Here is a 16,940-nt window from a genome sequence, read left to right as displayed (position 1 = left end):
GCAATGAATACTTAATGCTGTACCCAGCAATGAATACCTAATGCTGTACCCAGCAATGAATACCGAATGCTGTACCCAGAAATGAATACCTAATGCTGTACCCAGAAATGAATACTTAATGCTGTACCCAGAAATGAATACCTAATGCTGTACCCAGCAATAAATACCCAACGGTGTAACCAACAATGAATACCCAATCCTGTACCCAGCAATAAATAGCCAATGCTGTACCCAGCAATGAATACCTAACGCTGTACCCAGCAATAAATAGCCAATGGTGTACCCAATGTTCCATGTACCCGATGAGTTGGTGGACCGAAGAATGACACCATTCAAAGTAGACAAATATGTGGTATGTAGTATGTATGTAGGTATTTATTTATTTATTCCTGATAACACGATCTGTGAATAAAACGTTTAAAAACATTTGATGTGTTTAACTCTCATCAGATCAAGAGAAACATTCAACAAATTCATTAAATAATCCACCGTTTTAACGATAATCCAGCAATCCTTTAATAAATGTACATTCATTGGTTCCATTTTTCATGGAAAAGTTAATTTAACGGATTCTTTTCGTAGGAACGTTTGATGTCATTTGAAGTTTGATGCGAAAGTTAAAATGTGAACGTTGTCGATATTAAACCTGCACAAGACCTAATGCTGATCGTCGGCCTGTGTATGTAATGAAGAAGAAGAATCTCGTGAGGAGGAGGATGAGGCTGTTGAAGTTCAGGTAGAAGGAGCGCCCTCATCTGACCGTTTTGTCGCAGCTTCCGTGCTCGTTGGCTCCATCGAGTTCCGCGGGCCGAGGATCCGGATCTTGTGACCCCTACCCGGACTCCCAGGCTCCGTCACGCGAGCGTTCAGGTAGTGGTGAGCGCGCCCGGGGATCCACGGGGGCCGGGCCCACCTCGTACAATGTCTCGCCATATATGGGCTCCGGGTGCCTTAAATGGGGTTGCCTTGCCTTAATATGGTGGACGAGGTAAGGCAAGGGCGGCCTCTCCCGCGCGGAGTTCGATGGCGGGTGGTGTATGCGCGGGAGCGTCGCACGTACTCGGACCTGAGCGATCGATCGATGGATGATGTTTGGTCTTCTTTCCATTTCCCTCTTCTTCATTATTTTATTTTTCTCTTTCAAGATCTTTGTCCGTTTTTTTTTTTACGCCCCTCCCCTTTTGTTTGAATATATTTTTAAGTCCGCTCGCTTTGTTTGAATGGTATTTTAAATATATGAACCTCCGGCCATTCTTGGGCGTTCTTTGCTTTCACCATACAGAATTGTCAGAACACACACACACACACACACACACACACACACACACACACACACACACACACACACACACACACACACACACACACACACCTCCTCCACTTCATCCACCACCTCCTCAATCCACCACCTTCCCCCCACAATGTCACTTCCTATCCATCGATTGCATTCATTCCAGGAATCCTGAGTTCGAGCCAGCCGTTGAATTAACACCAGGTGGGTTGACTCAGCCTGGCATTCTTCCCAGATTGGCAAAATGAGTGCCGGCTTACTGGTAACGGGGGCACTGCATCAGCTGCACAGCCACGCCTCCAGAAAGCTGATGCAACGAACTGAACAACTACAATTTTAACATGCCTAGTCCCTCGGATGAACGTTAAGCAGGGCGTCCTGTCTGCCGGCATCAAAGATTAGCTATCGCCGTAACGCTGAACAAATTACAAATTCCTGGTCTACCCTGTAGGGGGCACTGCATAACCTATAGGGGGCAATGCATCTTACTAGAATTCACCAAATGTCTGTCTGCCTGTCTGTCTGTCTGTCTACTCCCAGGTACCTCAAAAACGGCTGAACCGATCGCAACGAAATTTTGGGTGTGTTATCCTGGGACCCCGTGGAGTAAAATAGGCTATATTGTTTTTCCAATTTTTTTTTTGAAATTTTCCAGTTTTTCCAAACACGATGTAATAATATTTACCGATATGAAGTGATGTGGCTTTTATTGAAATTCTACAAATACTGTTTAGATTTTGATGATTTGCGTGTGATATGATTTAACGGATGTTTATATAAATCGTTTAAAATAAAAAAGCCTTCAATTTCTGATATTTTGCCTTTTCATTTGGGCCTCCCAATTGAAGCTCCGCCCGTAGGGCGGGTACCATTGCTAGTCAAAATAAATGGAAGGACCAATGTCCGTCACTTAATAGGGTGTTGGGCTAGCAAGTGCGGCGAGTACGGCCTGTTTGCGCCGTGGCATAGAGTCCACCAGCGGCTGGAATTCTGCAGGAGGGATGCGGCACCATTCTTCCACGAGAGAGTCAATCAACTCACACCTGTTTGATGGAGGTGGAAAACGCTGTCTCAGGCGTCGTTACAGAATATCCCATAAATGCTCGATTAGGTTCAGATATAGGTGATTGAGAAGGCCATGACGTATGGATAACATTCGTGTCATGCTCATTAAACAAACCATTGGGCGATCACATGTGCTCTATGGATGGTGTGACGTTGGGGGGGGGGGGGGAGGGAGGGGGGTCTCCTCTTGCAGCCATGCTCGTCATAATTATAGGCAACCAGGCCTGTGCAGCATTATTATTCATGACCCTAAGCATGCTGGAATGTTATTTGCTTAATTATCTCCGCCACCGAAGGTGAATGGAGGTTATGTTTTCATGTCTGTTTGTCTGTTTGTGACCAGGATATCTCAAAAAGTTGTGGATGGATTTGGACAAAATTTGATAAACAGGTTGGGTGTGTGACAAGTAGAATTGTGCAAAAGAATCGATTACCTGGTTAAAATTGATTCCCGCCATCGAAACGAAATCGAATGCTAAATCCCACAGAACAGATTACCTGCCGGTAACGGTTCCATGTTTCCGGAGTTGATCCCTACAATGCCTTATCTCACTTCATCCATTGAGAATCCGTTCGTTGGTTCAACAAATTCTATCAAAAGCTTCTCCTGTCATTCTTTACAAAACACAAAGACAAGTCAATTTTTTGCATCTTGTTTGTTGTCAAGTTGTGAAGAAAATGAGCAGACGTTGTTACGGATTCGTCACTTCCGTTGTGGTGGTTTTCATCCACTGTAAACATTTTCGATTCCATGTACTATTATTGTTGTCAAAAGGTTTATTGTTTATGAACTGTTTTCAAAAGGTGAAAAAGTTAGTTTTAAATGAAACCGGAACCGGACGTCGAAGAAGAGGAGGAGAAAAAGAAGGCGTAGCAAGTGGAGTCGGACAAGAAGCATAGTTGCTTTGCGGTCTGGAGCGAACGTTGGCGAATGACAGTCACTCGCAAACTTTCGGGTTTCCCAGGAAAGGGATTCCTGTGACAGAGTGGTTATTCCTGTGACAGAGTGGTTATCGCTGTGACAGATTAACCTGCGTGTCAGGTTTTGCGATCGATTCCGGAGAGAATCATTGTCGGGCCGTTACGTCTCGAGAACGGGCCGTCCGCCATTTTGACTCGCGCGCTTTGTGCATCTAGCAAGGTTTCTTTGCTTCGCTTCAGCCTTTGCGCGTCGCGCAACGTTTTTCTTTGCTTCACGTCAGCCGTTTTCACCGCTTTCAGACGTATCTGGTGTGTGTGTGTGCAACGCGGATATACCTGAAGGTAAATCTGAGGTTTGCCGACTGCGAGCTGTGGAACGTCCATACCCGAGGGTGTGATTTCCCAGTCGCCGGGAGGGCGCTTTTGGATTTCCCAGTCGCCTGGAGGGCGCCTTTGCACAGCTTTGGCAGTCGGACTGTACCTGCCAACCCAACGGGATTCTGGTCTCGATTGGACATTGATCTGTCGATCGCTGGAGCGGATCGACTCTGGCTTGAAGCCGGGGATTAGAGACATTGGGGATATTCTTGTTTCACTCACTTGGAGCACAGTGAGTTATATATTATAAAACTGATGGTACCATCATAGGATATTGATTGTACTTTTGATTCATATTATTGTTGTACTGTTATTCTTGTGTGATCGTAATACAATATTTGTTTGTGAGTAACAATTGGTGTCGCTTCACCATTGATCTTTGACATACAGAATAACACATTTTTCTGCCGTGACTCCTCTCGGGGCTCGGAGGTACACCGTGACCAGGGGGTCGGGGAGGAGCACGTAACAACGTCCTCACAAACTGTTTCCATGTGGGTCGGACTTCTCCTTCCAGGAGCCTATTGTATCTCTGTAGGGTATTGTGCAATTTCCAAAATAAGCATATTTCTTAACAGCAAAGATACCGCGGCATATTTATTAACAGCAAATGAAAAAAAAGTCCAGAGCAATTGAGGATTTGGATAAACCAGGTTCAATTTTTTCTGTAATTGTTTTTTTTTTACAGTTTTCCTGGAGGTTTAGCTTAATTTGAAGCAGGTTTTACTTCTTATTTTCTTTTCCAGGAGCATTTTCATGTTTCAGGGTGGGGCAGATGGACGACGGCATTAGCTTTCTTTCTGTGCAAGAAAGTAGGAATGGACATGGAGGACCTCCTCGGAAAGAAAAGTATCCGACGCTCGCGACAATGGCTAAAAAGTACTTGTGTGCGCCTGCAACCAGCGGCCCTGCAGAACGTTTATTCAGCTTCTCGGGAAACATTGCAAATGTGAAGCGCACATTGTTGACACCGCCAAATGTAGGGACGCTGACATTTATCAATGACAAATTAAAACCATAATAACATGAGAATAATTATGAAGTCATGAGTCATGCTGCAAAAATAATGAACAACAAATATCTTGTGTTTCCGATCCAGTAACACATGTTAAAGAGAAGAATGAAAATTGGGTAACAATGGAAAAAAATAACAATAACAATAGCAAAGAAAAACCTGAAATTGTGTTCCAACAGCAATGAAACACAATTTCAGGTTTTTCTTGTAATATAAATAATGACACTGATTTTATTTACTCATGAGCATAAATTTTGCAATAAAGTTATTTCCTTTTATTCTCTTCGCCACCAAAGATAGATGTAGATTATCTTTGCTATTTTTATTGTTATTATTACCCTGCGCTCGTGAAGCGAAAAGCGGGGTTAAGCATTCAGGTGCGTGTGGGCCATGTCTGCATTTTAAAAATTCATTTTCTCAGCAACCGTTGGTCTCATTGACATGAAATTTTACCATGACAAGATGGCCTCCGCCTGTATAATTTTTTTTATTCATAATTATGACGTCATAGGTCACGTGGTATGGACGCCATCTTGGAAAAAAACGTTACACCTCTATCTCCCAAACCGCTCAATGGAAAAAAATTGAAACATGGCTCATTGTCAAGTTCTCACCATGGGGAATAAGAGATGTTGATGGTGATGTCATCGGTTCCTTCATTATGATGTCATAATTCGACAAGTACAACGCTTGATCTGATCAGTATGAATAAAACAAAAATTCCTCCACAACTGTTTAGTTAGAACGATGGACACGTTTTCAAAATATGTGCGGCTCCTCCTGTATAATTTTTTAATGACAATTATAACGTCATAGGTCATGTGGTACAGACGCCATCTTGGAAAAAATCGAAAAAAGATGCACATCTATATCTCCGAAACCGCTCCATGGAAAAAAATGAAACATGGCTTATTGTCACGTACTCCGCATGGGGAATAAGATATGTTAATGATGATGTTGTAGCGGTTACCGCTGGATGCACACAATCGCCTTGCACCGGCCAGAACACGGCCAGACGCGCCTCTCCCGGGCATGCCCGGACTCACTGTTCCCGGGCATGCCCGAACCTCCCGGGCACGCCCGGTCTCGTCTTAACCCGGGCATGCCCGCTCTCGCCTTTCCAGGGCTCGCCCAGAGCGTCCGGGCATGCCTGCTATCGCCTTTCCAGGGCTCGCCCAGAGCGTCCGGGCATGCCCGCTATCGCCTTTCCAGGGCTCGCCCAGAGCGTCCGGCCATGCCCGCTATCGCCTTTCCAGGGCTCGCCCAGAGCGTCCGGGCATGCCCGCTCTCGCCTTTCCAGTGCTTGTCCAGAGCGCCCGGGCACGCCCAGCCTCGACTTGCCAGGCCACAGCCAAACACGCCCGGGCAGGTCCAGACTCGCCTTTCCAAGGCTCGCCCTTGACACCCGGGCATGCCCGGTATAGCTTTTGCCGGGCAAACTTCCCGACATAAATGTGTATATATATTGCTGCCCGATAAACGGGCTTTTGTCAGAATACCTGAGCTGTTTTGTTTTAATAAAGCAACTCGGACGAATTCCGTCTTTGGTCGCGTCACTTCTTTCGACTCGCGTTGGAGCGCAGCTCCCTCACTGGTGACCTACCGACATGGACACGGCAGTGACTCTTAAACTGCCTACCTTTTGGGAGGCTCACGCGGCTGTTTGGTTCGCCCAGGCGGACTCCCAGTTCGCCCTGCGAGGCATCACCGCGGACGACACCCGCTTCCACCACGTCGTGGCAGCGCTCGGTTCCGCCACCGCGGCCCGCGCCCTGAGCCTCCTCGAGCACCCGCCCGCTGCCGACAAATATGACGCGCTGAAGACGCTCCTCCTCGACGCTTTCGCCCTCTCACCGGCGGCACGCGCACGGCGCCTGCTCGACCTGCCCGAGCTCGGCGACACGCGCCCGTCCGAGCGCATGGACTATATGCTCTCGCTGCTCGGTGAGCACTCTCCGGATTTTCTGTTCCGCGAGTTGTTCCTTCGCCAGCTGCCTCACCCAGTACGCCTCGCCCTGGCTGGCACGTCGATCACCGATCCCCGCGCCCTCGCCAGGGAAGCCGATAAGATCTCTTCGGCGGGCCAACACATCGGCGCGGCTACCTGGAGCCTGCCGCCATCCGAGGCGACGCCCGAGCGCCCTGCGCGGTTGGAGGCCGAACTGCCGGTGAAACTGGCGGCCGCCACGCCGCACCGACCGCTTCCGACACGACGGCCGGGGCCTCCACCTGACCAGGCGTGGTGTTATTACCACGCCAGGTTCGGACACAAGGCTCGGACGTGCCGACCCCCGTGCACTTTCGGCAAGTCGGGAAATGGCCGGGCCGGCGTTCATTCCCAGCCATGAGCGCCGGCCACTCGAGGCAACTTGCTTTTTATTCGGGACAAAGCGTCCGGGCAGCGTTTCCTTTGTGACACCGGTGCCCAACTGAGCGTCATACCCGCCTCCGAGCAGGACAGGCGGGACGCCGTTTGCGGCCCCTCTTTGGTCGCTGCTAATGGCTCGGCCATACGCACTTTCGGCCCGCGCAACGTCACCCTCTGCTTCGGCAGCCAGCGCTTTCAGTGGACCTTTGTGACCGCCTGCGTCCCTATGGCTTTGCTGGGCGCCGACTTCCTCTGCGCGCACGGGCTGCTGGTCGACGTCAAACGTCGTCGCCTTGTCAACGCCGAGACCTTCAGCTCCCTGGCGTGCACGATGAGCAGCTCCGCGCCGACCGAACTGGCGTGCGCCCTCCCGACGGCGAACGAGTTCGCTCGCCTGCTCGCGGAATTCCCGGCCCTCACACGGCCGACGTTTTCGGCCGTCGCAGTGCGGCATGGGATCGAGCACCACATACCCACTACGGGCCCGCCGGTCTACGCCAGGGCCCGCCGCTTCGACCCGGCCAAGCTCGCCGTGGCAAAGGCCGAGTTCGACGCGTTGGAGCACCTCGGCATCGTGCGGCGCTCCAATAGCGCGTGGGCCTCACCACTGCACATCGTGCCAAAGCCGGGGGGCGGATGGCGCCCGTGTGGCGACTACCGCCGCCTCAACGACGCTACCACCCCCGACAGGTACCCGATCCCGCACATCCAGGACTTTTCCGCCCGTTTGGCGGGACGGGTCATATTTTCCAAAATTGACCTGATACGGGGATACCACCAGGTACCTGTCCGGGTGGCCGACGTCCCGAAGACGGCCGTCATCACGCCGTTCGGCCTGTTCGAATTTTTGAGGATGCCGTTTGGCCTCAAGAACGCGGCCCAGGCGTTCCAGCGCTTAATGGACGGCGTGCTGCGTGACCTGCCATTTCTTTTCGTCTATCTGGACGACATCCTCGTCGCCAGCACGTCCCGCGCCGAGCACCTCCTCCACCTCCGAACACTGTTCGGTCGCCTCAGCGAGCACGGCTTAATTGTCAATCCGGCCAAATGCCACTTCGGCACGACGACCGTTGACTTTTTGGGCCACCGCATCACCAAGACCGGGGCCGTGCCGCTGCCGACCAAGGTCGAGGCCATCACCACGTTCCCGCGTCCCCGTTCCATCAAGGCCCTACAAGAGTTCCTCGGCATGGTGAATTTTTATCACCGATTCGTGCCCCGCGCTGCTCAGCTCATGCGGCCCCTTTACGAGGCCCTCCGGGGCAAGCCGGCCAAGCATGACATCGTTTGGTCCGCGGCCATGGACGCGGCCTTCGCGAGCGCAAAACGGGCCCTCGCCGACGCAACGCTGCTGGCTCACCCGGTGCTCAACGCGCCCATCGCCCTCACTACGGACGCCTCCAACTACGCGGTGGGTGCCGTCCATGAACAATGGGTGGACGGGGTTTGGCAGCCACTCGCTTTTTTCAGCCGGCAGCTCCGGCCGAACGAGTTAAAATACAGCACGTTCGACCGCGAGCTGCTCGGTCTATTCCTGGCCGTTCGCCATTTCCGACACCTCCTGGAGGGCCGCCCGTTCACGGCTTTCGTCGACCACAAGCCGTTGGTCTAGGCAATGGCCAAAGTCACGGAGCCGTGGTCGGCCCGCCAGCAGCGCCACCTCTCCGCCGTGTCGGAATTCACCACGGACATCCGGCACGTCGCCGGCAAAGACAACGCTGTGGCCGACTGTCTTTCTCGGGCCAGCGCGAACGCGGTCCACCTCGGCGTGGACTTCGCGCTCATGGCGGCCGACCAGACCACCGACACCTCGGTGCAGGCCCTCCGGGCGGCGGACACGGGCCTCCGCCTGGCCGACATCCCCTTCGCGGGCACCGTCCTGCTCTGCGACGTCTCCCAGGGCCAGCCTCGCCCCATCGTGCCCGTTTCCTGGCAGCGCCGCATCTTCGCCTCCACCCACGGTCTTTCTCACCCGGGCCGGAAAGCTTCTCAGAAGCTGGTGTCGGCGCGTTTCGTCTGGCACGGCCTTCGACGGAACGTCCGCGACTGGGCCAACGCCTGCACGGCCTGCCAGTGGGCCAAGGTCCACCGCCACACCCAGGCCCCGCTGGCACCTTTCACCATGCCTGCACGGCGTTTCGACCACGTCCACGTGGACCTGGTGGGTCCCCTGCCCCCATCGCGGGGGTTCACCCACCTGCTCACCATGGTGGACAGGACCACCAGGTGGCCGGAGGCCGTGCCCCTCACCTCCACCACCACCGCCGACGTGGCGCAGGCGTTCATCGCCACCTGGGTCGCGCGCTTCGGCGCACCAGCAGACATCTCGTCCGACCGCGGCCCACAGTTCACGTCCGAACTTTGGGGCGCGGTCGCCCGCTCGTTGGGGGTCACGCTGCACCGCACCACGGCCTACCACCCCCAAGCCAACGGGTTGTGCGAGCGGTTTCACCGCTCCATGAAGGCCGCACTCATGGCCGGCCTTCAGGACGACGGTTGGGCCGACCGGCTGCCGTGGGTCCTTTTGGGCCTTCGCACGGCCCCCAAAGAAGACCTCCAGGCGTCCGCCGCCGAGCTCGTCTACGGCCAGCCGCTCCGCGTCCCGGGCGAATTCGTGCCCGACGCTACCAGTCCCTGGTCCGCCGCTCGCCAGCGCTCGGACCTCCAGGAGGCCGCCTGACGATTTGCCCCCGTGCCGACGTCCCGCCACGGTGGCCCCCAGTCCTACGTCCCCCCGGCGCTTCGCACAGCGGAGTACGTCTTTGTGCGTCATGACGCGCACCGCGGGCCACTCCGGCCGCCGTACGACGGGCCCTTCCGGGTCCTGCGACGGGGCGACAAGTCTTTCATCGTCGACTTCGGCGGCCGGCCGGACCGGATTTCTGTGGACCGCCTCAAACCGGCGCACATGGACATCGACCGACCACCACGGTTGGCCCTTCCTCCGCGGCGAGGCCGCCCCCCGTCCACAGTTCCCCCCGCTCGACCACCCACCACCACGTCGGTCCCCTCCCCACGACCCTCCAGGGGTCGCTTCGGCCGGGTCATCCGGACCCCCCTTAAATTGACCCTGCCGGTGCAGGTCGATTCTGGAGGGGCGTGTGTAGCGGTTACCGCTGGATGCACACAATCGCCTTGCACCGGCCAGAACACGGCCAGACGCGCCTCTCCCGGGCATGCCCGGACTCACTGTTCCCGGGCATGCCCGAACCTCCCGGGCACGCCCGGTCTCGTCTTAACCCGGGCATGCCCGCTCTCGCCTTTCCAGGGCTCGCCCAGAGCGTCCGGGCATGCCCGCTATCGCCTTTCCAGGGCTCGCCCAGAGCGTCCGGGCATGCCCGCTATCGCCTTTCCAGGGCTCGCCCAGAGCGTCCGGGCATGCCCGCTATCGCCTTTCCAGGGCTCGCCCAGAGCGTCCGGGCATGCCCGCTATCGCCTTTCCAGGGCTCGCCCAGAGCGTCCGGGCATGCCCGCTCTCGCCTTTCCAGTGCTTGTCCAGAGCGCCCGGGCACGCCCAGCCTCGACTTGCCAGGCCGCAGCCAAACACGCCCGGGCAGGTCCAGACTCGCCTTTCCAAGGCTCGCCCTTGACACCCGGGCATGCCCGGTATAGCTTTTGCCGGGCAAACTTCCCGACATAAATGTGTATATATACACAAAGAATTAAGTTAAGCACCCCCCCGTTTTTTTACAACCTCGCACATTACAAGTTTGTTGTCGTCAAAACAGTGTAATATACCCATGATATTGCTATATTTTCTGGAGAAGTGATATTATGGTCACATAAAAACATAACAATCATGCCGTTTTCAATATTTTATTCTGAATAATTTAAGGTGAAATTTTTTGGGAATTTTAGGCATATTTTCACCTCAATTTAAGTATGGAGCTATAGGTCCATCACGGACAGTGTGGATGACGTTTATGTTTTCTAACGTACAGTCATTGTTCTGAGAAGACCTCTAGCGATCTTTGCGTCAATAACGTGTGTAGGACCCACGTGATCGGATCACTGACTCAACCCTACGTCTCATAGACCCTGTAAGCCGTCGTATGCGTTGCTGTGGCAGGTTGTTCCATTCCCGATGTAATGCACGTTCCAATTCATCCAGATTGGCTATTGGAGGGACCATCTTCGCAATTTGTCGTCCCAACATGTCCCAAACGTGCTCGAGGGGGTTCAGGTCAGGACTGTACGCAGGCCAGGGGATGGTTGTCACAGCACCTTGCTCCATCCGATCACGTGGGTCCTACACACGTTATTGACGCAAAGATCGCTAGAGGTCTTCTCAGAACAATGACTGTACATTAGAAAACATAAACGTCATCCACACTGTCCGTGATGGACCTATAGCTCCATACTTAAATTGAGGTGAAAATATGCCTAAAATTCCCAAAAAATTTCACCTTAAATTATTCAGAATAAAATATTGAAAACGGCATGATTGTTATGTTTTTATGTGACCATAATATCACTTCTCCAGAAAATATAGCAATATCATGGGTATATTACACTGTTTTGACGACAACAAACTTGTAATGTGCGAGGTTGTAAAAAAACGGGGGGGTGCTTAACTTAATTCTTTGTGTATATATTGCTGCCCGATAAACGGGCTTTTGTCAGAATACCTGAGCTGTTTTGTTTTAATAAAGCAACTCGGACGAATTCCGTCTTTGGTCGCGTCACTTCTTTCGACTCGCGTTGGAGCGCAGCTCCCTCAATGTCATCGGTGCCTTCGTTATGACGTCATAATTCGACAAGTACAACACATCCAATCATTGTGAATTTTTTTCTCAGCAACTGTTGGTCTGATGGGCACGAAATTTTCACCATATGAGCACCTCCTGTAGAATATTTTAATGATAATCATGACGTCATAGGTCATGTGGTACAAGCGCCATCTTGGAAAAACCGAAAAATGTTGCACCTCTATATCTCCAAAACCGCTGCATGGAAAAAATTGAAACATGGCTCATTGTAAAGAACTCCATATGGGGAATAGGTGTTCTTGACGATGACGTCATTGGTGCCATAATTATGACGTCATAATTCGACAGGGACAACGCTTAGTCTGATCAGTTTGAAATGTATTGTTACAGACGCGGTTTTAGATGTTATTTTACCGAGCGGTGGTGTATTACCGCGTCCGAACAGTTACTCCCCGATTAGAACCCGATCCCGCCCGATTCCACTCGAACGTTGGCCGAATCGCGCTACGCTAAATCAATGAAGGAAAGGACACAACGGCTGGGATAAATGAAACGACACAAGGGGGTACAGTTCTCAAGACCTCCGGAGGAGGATATAATTGGTGATGCAGAAAAGGGGTAGATTACAAGGTAAGAGGTAAAGCACAGAAAAGATGGGCACTTAGACACAGTCTTATCTATCCCCGACAGACCACAGACAAACGGAACAAGACTGACTTACACGGGGATTGATGGCAGGGAAGGACAGGCAGTCGATAGCACAAGGTGCACCTTGGCTCAGGGGCAGAATCAAACACGGTCCGGTCCAGAGATGCGGGGAGGTATTGCAGCGCTCGGAGGTGGCGTCTTCTCTCTCCAAGCTGAGGGCGCATCTCACGTCACCTCCCTCTTCCTGCGCATGCTCAGCGGGGAGTGACACGCCCTCGGCTCGTTGGCCCCGCCCCAGATGGGATCGGTCCGCCGCTTCTATTGGGTGCGGGGGGTTACCGGGCTCCGCCCTTGACGAGGAGCTGACAGCGAGCCCCTGCGTGGTAACCCCGTCGGAGCACATGTTCAATGGCGGCTAACCAAGCCGGAGTGAGGACGCACACTCCCCCGTGCCGCCGCCGCCGCTGTTGTTGTTGTTGTTGTTGTACCATGAGGAAGAGCTGCGGGAAGGTATTGGGAGGTCCTAAACTTTCTAACGGTGCCATACAATCACATTCTGGTGCAACGAAGAGTCAGAATTAATGGAAACGAGTCCTTAACTGACATAGACTAAGAATAACTAGCAAGATGTCCTATAGTTGTCTACGTGAGATGCGGTGGACCTGGATGCGACATTTAATGGGGGAAATAGGGGAAGGTCGGGTCTACAGAGTGTTGTTTACAGACAATGGGACTAGGGAATGGGGGATTGGGGATAGTTGGGAAGTATTGGGGAAATAGGGGAATATTTACAAGCGGATATGGATGGAGGCCAATCTCATATCCGCAACAGTATTGAGAGTGATCCATGCAACAATTATATTAGAGAATATGAATTTATAATGTCATCGCTCACGTGGTCTGGCAGCCATATTGGATCAAAGAAAAAAAAGAAGTTCAAAAACAGAAGAGTTGGCTCGCAACGAGTTGACTGCGCAGGTAAGTATTCTATGAATACCATCTAGTGGTTATTTTTTTCCATTGTTACCCAGTTTTCATTCTTCTCTTTAACATGTGTTACCAGATCTGAAACGCAAGATATTTGTTGTTCATTATTCCGTCATACATTATTATTAGATTATAATTATTATTTTTATTGTTATCATCATTATTAGAGTGCATACCTCTGCCAGGCTGAACAGTTTGTTTTGTATCCCACTGATAGACCGGATCTGGTTTCGGACCTGAACCAAAATCTAATCGGCTTGTTCTTGTCACCGACCCAACTCGTCCACTAACTTTAGTCATAACTCGTACACAACTTTTTTTAAACATCCTGCAATATGTCGTTTTTGGCCCTATCTCCCAATGGTGAAGAAACAGTTTAAAAATTCTACTCGCCGAATCCGGATTTTCACCAAAATCTAATAATTTTGTCTTTGTCACATACGCTACATCTCTGCCAAATTTCATCTGAATCAGCCCACAACGTTTTGAGATATTTTGTTCACAGACAGACATAACCATACGTCGAAAACATAACCTCGATCCACCTTCGGTGGCGGAGGTTAAAAAAAACAAAAAAAACCTGAAATTGTGTTCCAACAACAATGGAACATAATTTGAGGTTTTTCTTGTAATATAAATCATGACACTGATTTTATTTACCCATGAACATTAATTTTGCATTTAAGTTATTTCCTTTTATTATTTTCGCCACCAAAGATAGATGTAGATGATGCTGTCGCCTCTGTTTGTCTGAGTACAGGATATCTCAAGAGGTTAAAGATGGATTCGGACGAAACTAGTTGAGCAGGTTGTTGTGTGACAAGGCCGAATTGATTCGATTTTGATGAAGAATTTGAATTGATTCTCAAATTTTAAGAATCGCCCAAGCCGAGTGACAAGGATAACATGATTAGATTTTGGTGAAGATTCGGATCTGGATCTGAATTTTTTATGCGATTCTTCACCATTGAGAGACGGGGCAAGAAACGTTATGTAGCACAATATCTGAAAAAGTTATGGATGGATTCGGACAAAACTTGGAGGACAGGTTGTGTGTGCGACAAGGACAATTCGATTCGATTTTGGTGAAGATCTGAATATGGATTCGGATACGAGAATTATTTAATTTTTAAGTGATTCTTCAACATTGAGAGATCGGGTGAAAAGAGGTGTATAACATGATATTTAAAAAAGTTATGGACGAATTATGACTAAACTAGGTGGACGAGTTGGTTCGATGAGAAGAACAAGCCGATTAGATTTTGGTTCAGGTCCGAATCCAGATCCAGACTGTCAGTGGGATACAAAACATAAACTTCATTCCTGGTGGAGGTATGTGCTCCACCGAGTGCTGTTCTCGTTTTGGTTTGTTTCTATCTTGAAAGTTGGCCCTCTTCATGTTACTTGCCGAAATTAACCCTCTTTGCTGGACATTTTTGCTCACCTGGAACGAAGTTCAGGGGAGCTTATGCGATGGCACATTCAGTCCGTCCATCCATCGGTCCGTATACACTTGAAACGTCTTTTCTGAAACCGCTGATGGGATTGCGACCAAATTTGGCACAAGTTATATTTGTTGTGCTGTGACTAAAGTTTGTTCACGGAACTAAGGAAATCAAAGTCTAAGAGGACTACGGGGGGTCACATTGGGTCCAGGTTTGACCCCCCCCACACCCCCACCCCCCAAATAGGTATTTGCTTTCTTCTCAGAAACTACACACGCAATTTTGATGAAACTTCACCACAACCTTCATAACCCATGATGTACCAATGTTTGTTCAAGGCATTAGAAAAATTGGGGTCTTAGGAGGTATATGGGGTTGGGGGAGGGGAAGGGGGGTTGCCCCCCCCAAATAGTTATTACTCCCGCCAGGGAGTAATGCATTCGATCGTGTGTGTGCGTGCGTGTGTGTGTGCGTGCGCGTGCGTGTGTGTGCGCGCGCGCGCGTGTGTTCTTGTGTTTGTGAACAAGATATCTGGAAAAGTTCTGAACGGATTTGGATGAAAGTTGGTGGGATGGTTGCACTTGGGATAAGGAAGAATTGATTGGTTTTTGGTGAAGCTCAAGAAATTATTCCGGATCCATGAAGTTTTTTTTGGGGATTTTTTTTTTCTGTTTTCCTTTAAAAACCATTTTCTCTGCAATAATAGGACCGATTGAGAGCAAATTTTTACCAGAGGAGGGACTCGGTCTGCAGAATATTTTAATGGTAATTATGACATCACAGGTCACGTGGTTCGGTCGCCATTTTGTTTTGAGTGAAAAACACTAAAATCCAATTTTCTCAAACGCCTGAACAGATCGAGGCCAAACTCTGCAGGCAGAATCGCATGCCCATGACGAACAAAAAAGTCAGCGAGCATGACGTCATGCATCATATGGTTTCAGAGTTATGACGTTTTTTAAGCATAAACATTTAAAACCTAGCTCCTCCCTCATTTGTGATCCAATCGAGGGGAAACTTCACAGATCTGTTCAGCATGTCAGTCTACTAAAATGCCCTTTTGGAATTTGCGATAGGTCACGTGGTTTGGCAGATATCGTTAATTAAACGCAAATAATAAAAACATTTATATCTCTTGAACCACTTCATTGATCGACGTTACAATGTAAATGTTTCATGATATTTGTTATCTTATATCACCTTTATTTATCAATATTGTTGAAATGAAGATCAAATAGCTGTATGTTGAAATATGTTGAAAAAGTCAAAACTTTACATGGGGTGTACTTACTTTTTCACGTGACTGTGTATATATATATGTATATATATATATGTATATATATATATATATATATATATATATATATATATATATATATATATATATATATATATATATATATATATACAGTATATATATATATATATATATATATATATATATATATATATATATATATATATATATATATATATGTAGTGTGTTCAAAAAGTATCCGACCTTTATTTTTCGTGCGTAAAAAAAAAAGAAGCTAGGGAGGCGTTGATTGGTGCACGTATGTAGGCGATCCTAATGCACACGCGTGAATTTTTTCCCACCTGCAGAAGCTGTCATTCGACGGCAGACCGCCGATGAGTGAGGACATGTAGGTGAGCGCCGTCGGATTTTCGTTTTTGACAAAATGACGGAAAAACTTGAACAACGCTACTGCATCAAATTTTGTGTTTTTTGGCCTCGGGGATGTTGGATGCTTCCATTGTGATGACTGCAACTTGGTTTCTGGGTCGTACCCATAAACCCAGGACTCATCGCCAGTGATCACTGTGTTGAGGAAGCTGGGATCGCTGTTCACAGTCTCCAGCATGTCCTGTGCGATCTCCAAACGGAGTTGCTTCTGCTCAATCGTCAGCAGCTTTGGTACGAACTTCGCTGAGATTCTCCTGAAGCCCAAATCCTCCTTCATAATGGAATGAACGGTGTTGAATCTTGCGGATCGTTTCCACTTGGGAATCGCCAAGCTTTACACAAAATTTGATGCAGTAGCGTTGTTCAAGTTTAGAAGGCGTATAGAAGCGTATAGAAGATTGGCGTATAGAAGATTAAAATATGGCG

At 49.7% G+C, this 16,940-nt stretch overlaps 1 protein-coding gene across 6 annotated transcripts in view; it reads left to right on the top strand.

Moving 5' to 3' along the window:
* Window positions 1-685: 685 nt before the first annotated feature.
* LOC137413758 (uncharacterized) overlaps window positions 686-16,940 on the top strand; it is a 100,919-nt gene continuing 84,664 nt past the window's right edge. For 4 of the 6 annotated variants that reach the window (XM_068099208.2, XM_068099200.2, XM_068099193.2 and 1 more), the window contains exon 1: window positions 719-870. The gene's annotated coding sequence lies outside the window, so the exon portion shown is untranslated. Of the gene's footprint in view, window positions 871-16,940 lie in introns of all 6 variants that reach the window. The other 2 variants (XM_068099216.2, XM_078769958.1) reach the window with 2 other exon arrangements.

The sequence above is a fragment of the Myxine glutinosa genome, chromosome 1 (assembly GCF_964187855.1).
Source record: "Myxine glutinosa chromosome 1, kmMyxGlut1.1, whole genome shotgun sequence".
Taxonomy (NCBI): domain Eukaryota; kingdom Metazoa; phylum Chordata; class Myxini; order Myxiniformes; family Myxinidae; genus Myxine; species Myxine glutinosa.
This window is presented reverse-complemented; position numbering and strand designations above follow the sequence as displayed.